The 8548-nt window shown below is 43.2% G+C and overlaps 1 non-coding gene across 1 annotated transcript; it reads left to right on the forward strand.

The window, feature by feature from the left end:
• Positions 1-2638: 2638 nt before the first annotated feature.
• LOC113223457 lies at positions 2639-2740 on the forward strand. Its single transcript, XR_003308743.1, has one exon. It is a non-coding gene; the product is annotated as a U6 spliceosomal RNA (small nuclear RNA).
• The last annotated feature ends 5808 nt before the right edge of the window (positions 2741-8548 follow it).

Here is an 8548-nt window from a genome sequence, read left to right on the forward strand (position 1 = left end):
TTTATATTTTGAAGAAAATTTTTTAAAAATTATATTTGAATATCATTAATTTTTTTAATCCTTGAGAAGAATTACAAATTGCAAAGCGATAAAAATGAGAAAATACTAAAGTAGAACTTGGGGGAAGCTGGGAAGAAAAACTAAAATTCACCACACAAAATTCACCCATTACTAATTTTAAAAAAAATGAAAATGAGTAAGAAAAGTACTGTCAATAGATCGACAGGCTACGAGGTCATCTGAAGTCCCTGACACTTGATCTCCTTTACTAGAATATTTAATTATATCAGAACATTGTGAATAAACAGACGGCCTCCACTATACTCTTGCCCCAAGCCTTACAAATATGAGGGGCATGCCTGCTTCCTGCTTCCCCTCTCCCTCCTTGTGATCTGACAGCACTCCTGAATGGGAGAACATTTATAAATACCTACGTCCAGAATCTAACTCTGTTTTACAGAGAAACACAAAACAGTTTCACACAGCATGGCTATTATACACTGAATTTTCTAGGAATGCAACTAACATGTAACTTAAGGAAAGACAGTACTTTGCTTTATTCAAAATGTTTACCCTGAGCTGTCAGCATTTCAAAGTCACTAATGTCAACACTGCCTGGTATTTGAATTCTCAACACTGCACCCATGAGTCAATCTCATTTGTAGCATTCAAGCTTATAGACAGCAATCTCCACTAATGTACAAACATCTGACTGTCTTCTAATGGAGTCAGGCTCCAGCATTTACACATTGATATGTCACTTTATTAGAAATTATTTGCCTATTACTTCTCTACATTACAAGTACAGCATTATATTGATTTTTTTCAGTAATGTATATGGACTGGTGAATTTCATTTTTACAGAATCATCATCATTTAAAAGGGTAACTGGACTACTAGGTTGAGGCCTCTGCCATGAGCAGCTTCAGAAGGCCTGCTAGTGCTCCCTTCTCCTTGCCTGCATGCACAGAAGGCCACACAAGGGAAACAGCAATGGCCAGCTGATAAGAACAGGGGTCATCGTGCAAGCAGAAGGGGAGGACAAGGCCACCTTCCAGCAGGCACTAAAGTAACAATGAGAATTGGCTCAAGCCTGTAATCCCAGCACTTTGGGAGGCTGAGACGGGTGGATCACGAGGTCAGGAGATCGGGACCATCCTGGCTAACATGGTGAAACCCCGTCTCTACTAAAAAATACAAAAAACTAGCCGGGCGATGTGGCGGGCGCCTGTAGTCCCAGCTACTCGGGAGGCTGAGGCAGGAGAATGGCGTAAACCCGGGAGGCGGGAGGCGGAGCTTGCAGTGAGCTGAGATCCGGCCACTGCCCGCCAGGGGGGGCGGAAGAGCCACCCTCCAAAAAAAAAAAAAAAAAAAAGTAACAATGAGAACAACAAAAACAAAATACATAGAAAAGAAAAAAATGGCAAAATTGTACTTTAGGCTTTAGTGCCCTCCTTACTTTCACCCCAGATAATGCAAAAATTTTTCCTCTTCCTTCAACAGAGCATAAATGATATGACCCTGGCTGGGCACCATGGCTTACACCTATAATACCATCACTTTGGGAGGCTGAGGCAAGAGGATTGCTGGAGCCCAGGAGCTTGAGGCTACAGTAAGCTATAACCATGCCACTGCACTTCAGCCTGGGCAAAAGAGTGACAGCCTGTTTTCAAAAAAAAAAAAAAAAAACCTGATAACCACACATTCTCCAGTAGTATCCCTCTCAGTCTCTCAATTTCTGATTTTTGGACAAACACTAGCTTCCCTCTGTAAGATAGGTGATCACAGAAAACTCTCTAGATCTATCTGGAAAGCTCTGGAAGATCATAAAAGGGGACCAGCTGAGGATTCCAAGTAAATATGCACCTATGAAACAAAGTTACTGGTAGAAATGGGAGATTTCAAAAAAATCTCCAATTTGCTTTCTCATTGAAATTCAAGATTTGATAGCTATGAAATTTGAGCAAGAAGTCATGCAGAAGAAATAATTTGAAAGCAGAGAAATTAGACTAAAGATTAAAAACACAATAGTTGAAGAAAAGAAACATACAAACATACAAAGCAAAGCATATTAGATGATAAACTTTGAAAAAACACAGCATGAATGAAAGTGATCACGAGAATCAGAGAAAATATACGTGACACAGAAGAAATACCCAGGAGACCAAATACACACATACTTTAATTTCCTGGAGGAGACTCCAGGGTGAAAAGAGAAGCAATAATCAAAGCAATAACAGAATGCCTAGAAGGCATTTAATAAAACCCATCACCAAATCCTAATAACTCAAAGGAATGTAGGAGAAGACTTAACATGTAAAACAATGCCCCAAGCCAACTTTCTGCATCATATTTAATGAGAAAACACCAAAATCACCCACAGTAAAGTGAGAGCAAGTCAAGGTGTCACTAGCATTTAACACAACTGGGATCACGCACAAAACAGCAAGAACCAGAAATAAAAGAACAACTCCTGGAATGGAGGAGAAAAAAGGCATTGTTATCTGCAGCTGATATGACTGTCTGCTTGGAAGACATCTGAGAATCAACTGAAAACCGTTAGTGCTAAGGAGAGGATGGTAAGGGAGCGAGCCAGGTCCAAACTAAATATTTTTAAACTATGTAATTAGAAAATATAGTCAGTGACAGTGCTAACACCAAAATTGGAATGATACAGAGAAGATTAGCATGGTTCCTGTGGAAGGATGACATTCGAAGTCGTCAAATAGTCCATATTTTTAAAAATAAGAAAAAAATGAAACGAACAAAGAATCCCATTCACAATAGGAATAAAAGTATAAAACAAAGGCATAAACTCAACAAAAAAGGAAAGGAAGGAAGGAATGAAGGGAGGACAGGAGGCAGGGAGGGAGGGAAGGGATAAACAAAGATAAACTCGACAAAAAGGAAAGGAGGGGAGGAGAGCAGGGAAGGAGGAGGGAAGGAAATAGCAAACTTTAGAGGAAGAGTCAAAAAAAAAAAGGAAGAGAGGACATGGAGAACTGGAGAGACTGCCAGGTCCTGGATGGAAAGAGTTGGCAAATATGTCAATATTCTTGCAGGAGGTGCAGGGAGAGCTCCCTGCTGTCTATACCACAGGCACCCAGGGAGGACCCAGGAAAGCTTCCACCCCCAAACCAGCACTGCACCTTGTGCCAACACAGAAAGCCACAGAAAACCCTTGGCCCCACTCCAAAGCCCTAACTAAATCATGTACTCCCGGGAAACGCAAGGCCAAGACACCACCATGTGCGTCATCAAGCTTAGAATTAATTCAGCACCATGTTCTCACTCATAGGTGGGAATTGAACAATGAGAACACTTGGACACAGGAAGGGGAACATCACACACTGGGGCCTGTTGTGGGGTGGGGGGAGGCGGGAGGGATAGCATTAGGAGATATACCTAATGTAATTGATGAGTTAATGGGTGCAGCACACCAACATGGCACATGTATAAGTATGTAACAAACCTGCACGTTGTGCACATGTACCCTAGAACTTAAAGTATAATTTTAAAAAAGAGGGGAAAAAAAAGAAAAAAAAAAGAATTCAGCACCTTAACTAGTGTGGAGTTCATAACATCCTCACAACTGGGTTTACCTTGGACACCACCAGAAGCTGAAAGCCATTCCTGCTCCATCCACGTATGACGGATAAACAAAGTGTGGCTATCCAGACAATGGATTATTATTCAGCCTTAAAAAGGAAGGAAATTCTGACACATGCCCCAGTGTGGATGAACCTGAAGGATACTATGTTAAGGGAAATAAGCCAGTCACAAAAGGATGCTGTATGATCTCGCTTGGATGCAGAATCTTAAACAGTCAAACTCACAGAAACAGAAAGTCAAGTGGTGACTGCCAAGGGCTGCAGACAGGGCAACGGGGAGTTGTTCAGTGGGTACAGATCCGTAAGCTTGAGGGACCTGCTATGCAGCATTGCCCGTGAATTACACACTTAAAAATGTGTTCAGAGGGTAGATCTCTTACTACAATGTGAAAATGAATTAAATGTAGAATAAAATAGAAGAAAATGAAAATACAGACAGCTCCAAACTTATGATGGTATGACTTACCCTTTTTGACCATAAGGTGATGCAAATGTGACACGCATTCAGTAGAAGCTGTACTTCAAGTGCCCAGACAACCATTCTGCTTTTCACTTCCAGGAAATTAGGTTGGTGCAAAAGTAATTGCAATTTTGAAAATGGCAAAAATCACAATTACTTTTTTGCACCAATCTAATACATTATATAAGATATTCAACACTTTATTATAAAATGGGCTCTGTATTAGATGATTTGGTCCAAATGTAGGCTAATATGAGTGTTCTGAGCTCCGTTTAAGGCAGGCTGGGCTCAGCTATGATGATCAGAAGGTTAGGTGCATTAAATGTATTTTCAACTTAGCATATTTTCAGCTTATGATGGGTTTATCTGGAAGTAACCAATGAAATAACTGGAGGAGCATCTGTACTGAATCTGAATTTTTTTTTAATCACAAAATATATTCATTGATAAATGATCTCTCTAAAATTACAAAAACAACAACAAACTCATTCCTGGCATGCTGTGATTTTCCAGGTTCTCATCTCCAAACAGACTTGGCCCCACCTGCCCCAGGCCCCTCCCTTGAGTCCCCAACACTTCTTCAGGGCCCTTCAGAACTCACAGTGAAATCAACACTTCCTATAGACTGAGGTCTCTGAACGTCCCCTCACTTCCACAGCTGGATGAATCCCACCACTGCCTTTCCAAGTCAGTCTGTTCATTTTCTCACATTTCCCAAGCTGAAGGTCTCGTTGTACCTCATACCTATGACTGTTGCTTCCCCACTGTTTGTTCCCTTCCCCACTGTAAACAGACACCCTCCATCTCCGCAGTTCACGCAGCAGGACCTGGCATCCTCTTCCCCTCCCTGTTGCCATCTACACACCCCCACTCCATTCTCCCCATTCCCTGACATCCCTGGCTCACGGCGCTCCTCCTTCTGTGGCATCCAAGAAACTGACCCACCCACCTTCCAGCCTCTCAATTCCAAGACTTCCAACATTGCCTTCCTCCACTCTCACCCCAGCAAGCCAACCCATCCATGGTTTTCTCTCAGCTTCTGTTTCCTACTCTGCAAATCCTGGTACCAGTATTTATCTCGCATGGACTTGGACAGTCTGCTTAATCTCTTTATGCCTCAGTCTCCTGATCTATAAAATCGGAATGATAATAAGGAGACTATGTCATAGGGTTGTAGTAAAGACTAAAGGAGACTATATTCATTGCATACTGAGAACAGTGGTTAGCACATAGTGAGCAAAGAATGCTAGTCACCAGTAATAGTAATTCTACAACAGGTAAAGATGATGGGGGAAGAAAACAAGTCTCCCTACCTGAGGCAACCAGAGTAGCAGAACAAAGAACTCTGGAGTCAGACCCTGGGTTTGAATTTGGGAACACTACCTATCCTGGAGCCGTGGCTCCTTCACGTGTCAGATGGGGATACGAATACTTACCTTCCATGTTAGACGAGTTCCCCGATAGGAGCCCAGAGTTATTCCCTCCCCGTGTCAGAGAGGACAGGTGTCTCAGGTTGGAGCCTCAGGCATTACCTGGGTGTGATGCAGGTAACTGGAGCATGCAGGGGTCCAGGTATCAGCGAGGACATGGACAGCTTCTTGGCAGTGAGCCAATCATGACTGCTTGCCCTTACTGATCACCATCTGAGATGTCTGAGATTCCGCAAGCATTCAAGTGGAGTTTGGCCACAGTAAAACTAACCCTTCACATTTATTTTGCCTTTTAGAAAACACTGATACCAGTTTAAAATAGTGACATGTCTTTGGATCCCACGTGTGCTATATAAAGAAACATCTAAATGGGCACTTCCATGTCTCATGGTTTTAAAAATGTTCTAAATGTGGCTGTGCGAACCTCCTTCTAGCCGACTGCTGTCTCCAGAAGAGATCCATGTTCACTCCTCATCTCTTGGGAAGGCCCATCAGATTTCATCTCACTCGTCCCACTGCTAACATAAGCAGAAATCTTACCCTACACCAACTTTACCATCCATCAGGAGAATCCAACAATCCTACTTCCAGGTATATATCCTCAAAAAGTCAAAGCAGTGTCTCAAGGAGATATTTGTACACCTGTGTACAGAGCGGCATTATTCACAATAGCCAAAAGGTAGAAATGGGCCAACGGTACTTCAACAGGTGAATGGATAAAGAAAATATGGTATATCCACACAAGGAAATATTATTTAACCTCAAAAAGGAAGGAAATTCTGACACGTGCCACAGCGTGGATGAACCTTGGGGATATTATGCTGAGTGAAATAAGCCAGTTGCAAAAGGACAAACACTGTATGATGCCACTCTTGTGAGGAACCTAGAGCAGTCAGATTCATAGAGACAAAGAACAGAACGGCGCTTGAAAGGAGCTAAGGGAAGCGGAATGGGAAGTGAGTGTTTAATGGGGACAGACTTTCACTTTGGGAAGATGAAATAGTTCTGGAGATGGAAGGTGGTAATGGTTGTACAACAATGTGAATGAACTGAATGCCACTGAACTGTACTCTTAAAGATGATTATGTGTACTTTTCCACAATTCAAAAACCAGGAAAGTTGAGAGCCGGCTGGCTTTCCCCTTCAGAATATATCCAGACACTGCGGTGCGCCGGTGCCACGGCTGCCAGCCCAGCCCAGGTCACTTCTTTCCTAGACCACAGCCCTAACCTCCAAACTGGTCTGCGCACTCCATCTGTCCACTCTCAAGAAGCAGCCCAAAGCAGTGATTTTAAAACAAGGTCAGGTCATACCACTGCTCTGTGAAAAACTTTGCAAAAGTTCCCCAGTGGAGTCAGAGTAAAAAAATCCAAAGTCCTGACAGTGACTCGCAAGCTCCCCCATCTTTCTGCCCTCCTCCCCAACTGCTTGTTCACTCTGCTGCGGCCCCACTGGCCTTTCTACCACTCCCTGGACGTGGGGGACACAGGCCAGCGGTCATCTCTGCCTGGAATGTCCACCACTCCAGCTGTCCACCTGGCTTTCTCACCTCTCCCATGACTTGCTCATGTACCTTTATGAAGGCAGGGATGTTTGTCCTGCTCACTCATATATATTCCTTTTGCCTAGAACAGTGCCAGGCACATGGTAGCCACTCAAAGATATTTGCTGAATTAATGAATAAATAGAAGGATTATTTCTAAAGTCAGAAACATTTGTCAGAACCAGAACTTGGAGCAGAGGAGCAGGTGGGTGCTTTTGACAAGGCTGCCACCTAGTGGCTGGATTCCTTGACAGCCTTCTGGGGGTTCCCCAACCTTTCACTTGACCCTGGGGCAGGCAGGGAGGACTACCACCTGCACACAAGGAATCTCCTCATTCCCTAAAAGCCACACCATTGTGTAAGATGAGATATACACAAAGGACACCTCAGGGAGAAAAAGAAGAGTAAGAACTGGAATCCAGGCCAGGCGCAGTGGCTCATGCCTGTAATCCCAGCACCTTGGGAGGCCAAGGCAGGAGCCCAGGAGTTCAAGACCAGCCTGAGCAACATGGTGAGACCCTGGTGGTGTGCACCTGTAGTCCCAGCTACTCGAGAGCTGGGGCAGGAGGATCTCTTGAGCCTAGAAGTTGGAGGCTGCGATCAGCTATGATTGCACCACTGCACTCCAGCCTGGACAACAGAGCAAAACTGTCTCTAGGAAAAAAAAAAAAAAAATCAGAATTCTTTTTTGGAATCCAGATATGTGAATAATGTTAATGAAAGAGAACAAATTAGAAAAAGTGGATGTTCCATAATGAAACCTGGGGTGGGCACGGGAGAGAGTAAGTCAAACTTGTTTGACCTTCCTGAAGCTAAGGTTCCTGTTCTAGATAAAATAACCATGCTCTTCCTCTGGCTGTTGTAAGCATCAAGAGAGACAGCAGCTCACAGAAGCCAGCACGTGCAGGTAGGTGGCAGGGCTCGGAAATAGTAGTCCCTTTCGTGATTTTTGCTGTGTTCTTGCTATTGTTGGAACAAACTTTGGCATAGCCCCAGAGAACAGCATAAGGCCTGGCAACTAGAAACTGGAAATAGCCTTGAGAAGAATGAAGAAGCTCATGCCTCCCCATTCAAGCAGTTCCAGTACCACCCATGACAGACGGCAAGTTGGCGCCCTAGGCAAGGCTGAGACAATGATATCATTATTACGACCAAAAGATCACACGTTTCTTCCTGGAGTAGATTTCAGGGATTCTCCCTGAAGACAGATCAGAGCCCAGGAAAGGGTGCAGTAAAATACAGGCCGACTATAGGTTTAATTCTTGTGCGTTCAAAGTCACAAATACTGTATTAAAATTTCATGACAAAAATATTTCTCAAAATTAACACAATTGAAATAAAACACAGATAATACCATGCTATGCATCATAGAAAACTTGTCCCCAAGTCAAAAGTATAAAAACTAAGTCTTGCATGCCATAAAAAGAATTCTGCCCCCTCCAAGTCTAATATATGGTTGATTTCCTCTGAGAGGAAATTTCTCTGAAAGGAAATCCACTATATA

This window comes from Piliocolobus tephrosceles, unplaced genomic scaffold (genome assembly GCF_002776525.5).
Source record: "Piliocolobus tephrosceles isolate RC106 unplaced genomic scaffold, ASM277652v3 unscaffolded_41422, whole genome shotgun sequence".
NCBI lineage: Eukaryota > Metazoa > Chordata > Mammalia > Primates > Cercopithecidae > Piliocolobus > Piliocolobus tephrosceles.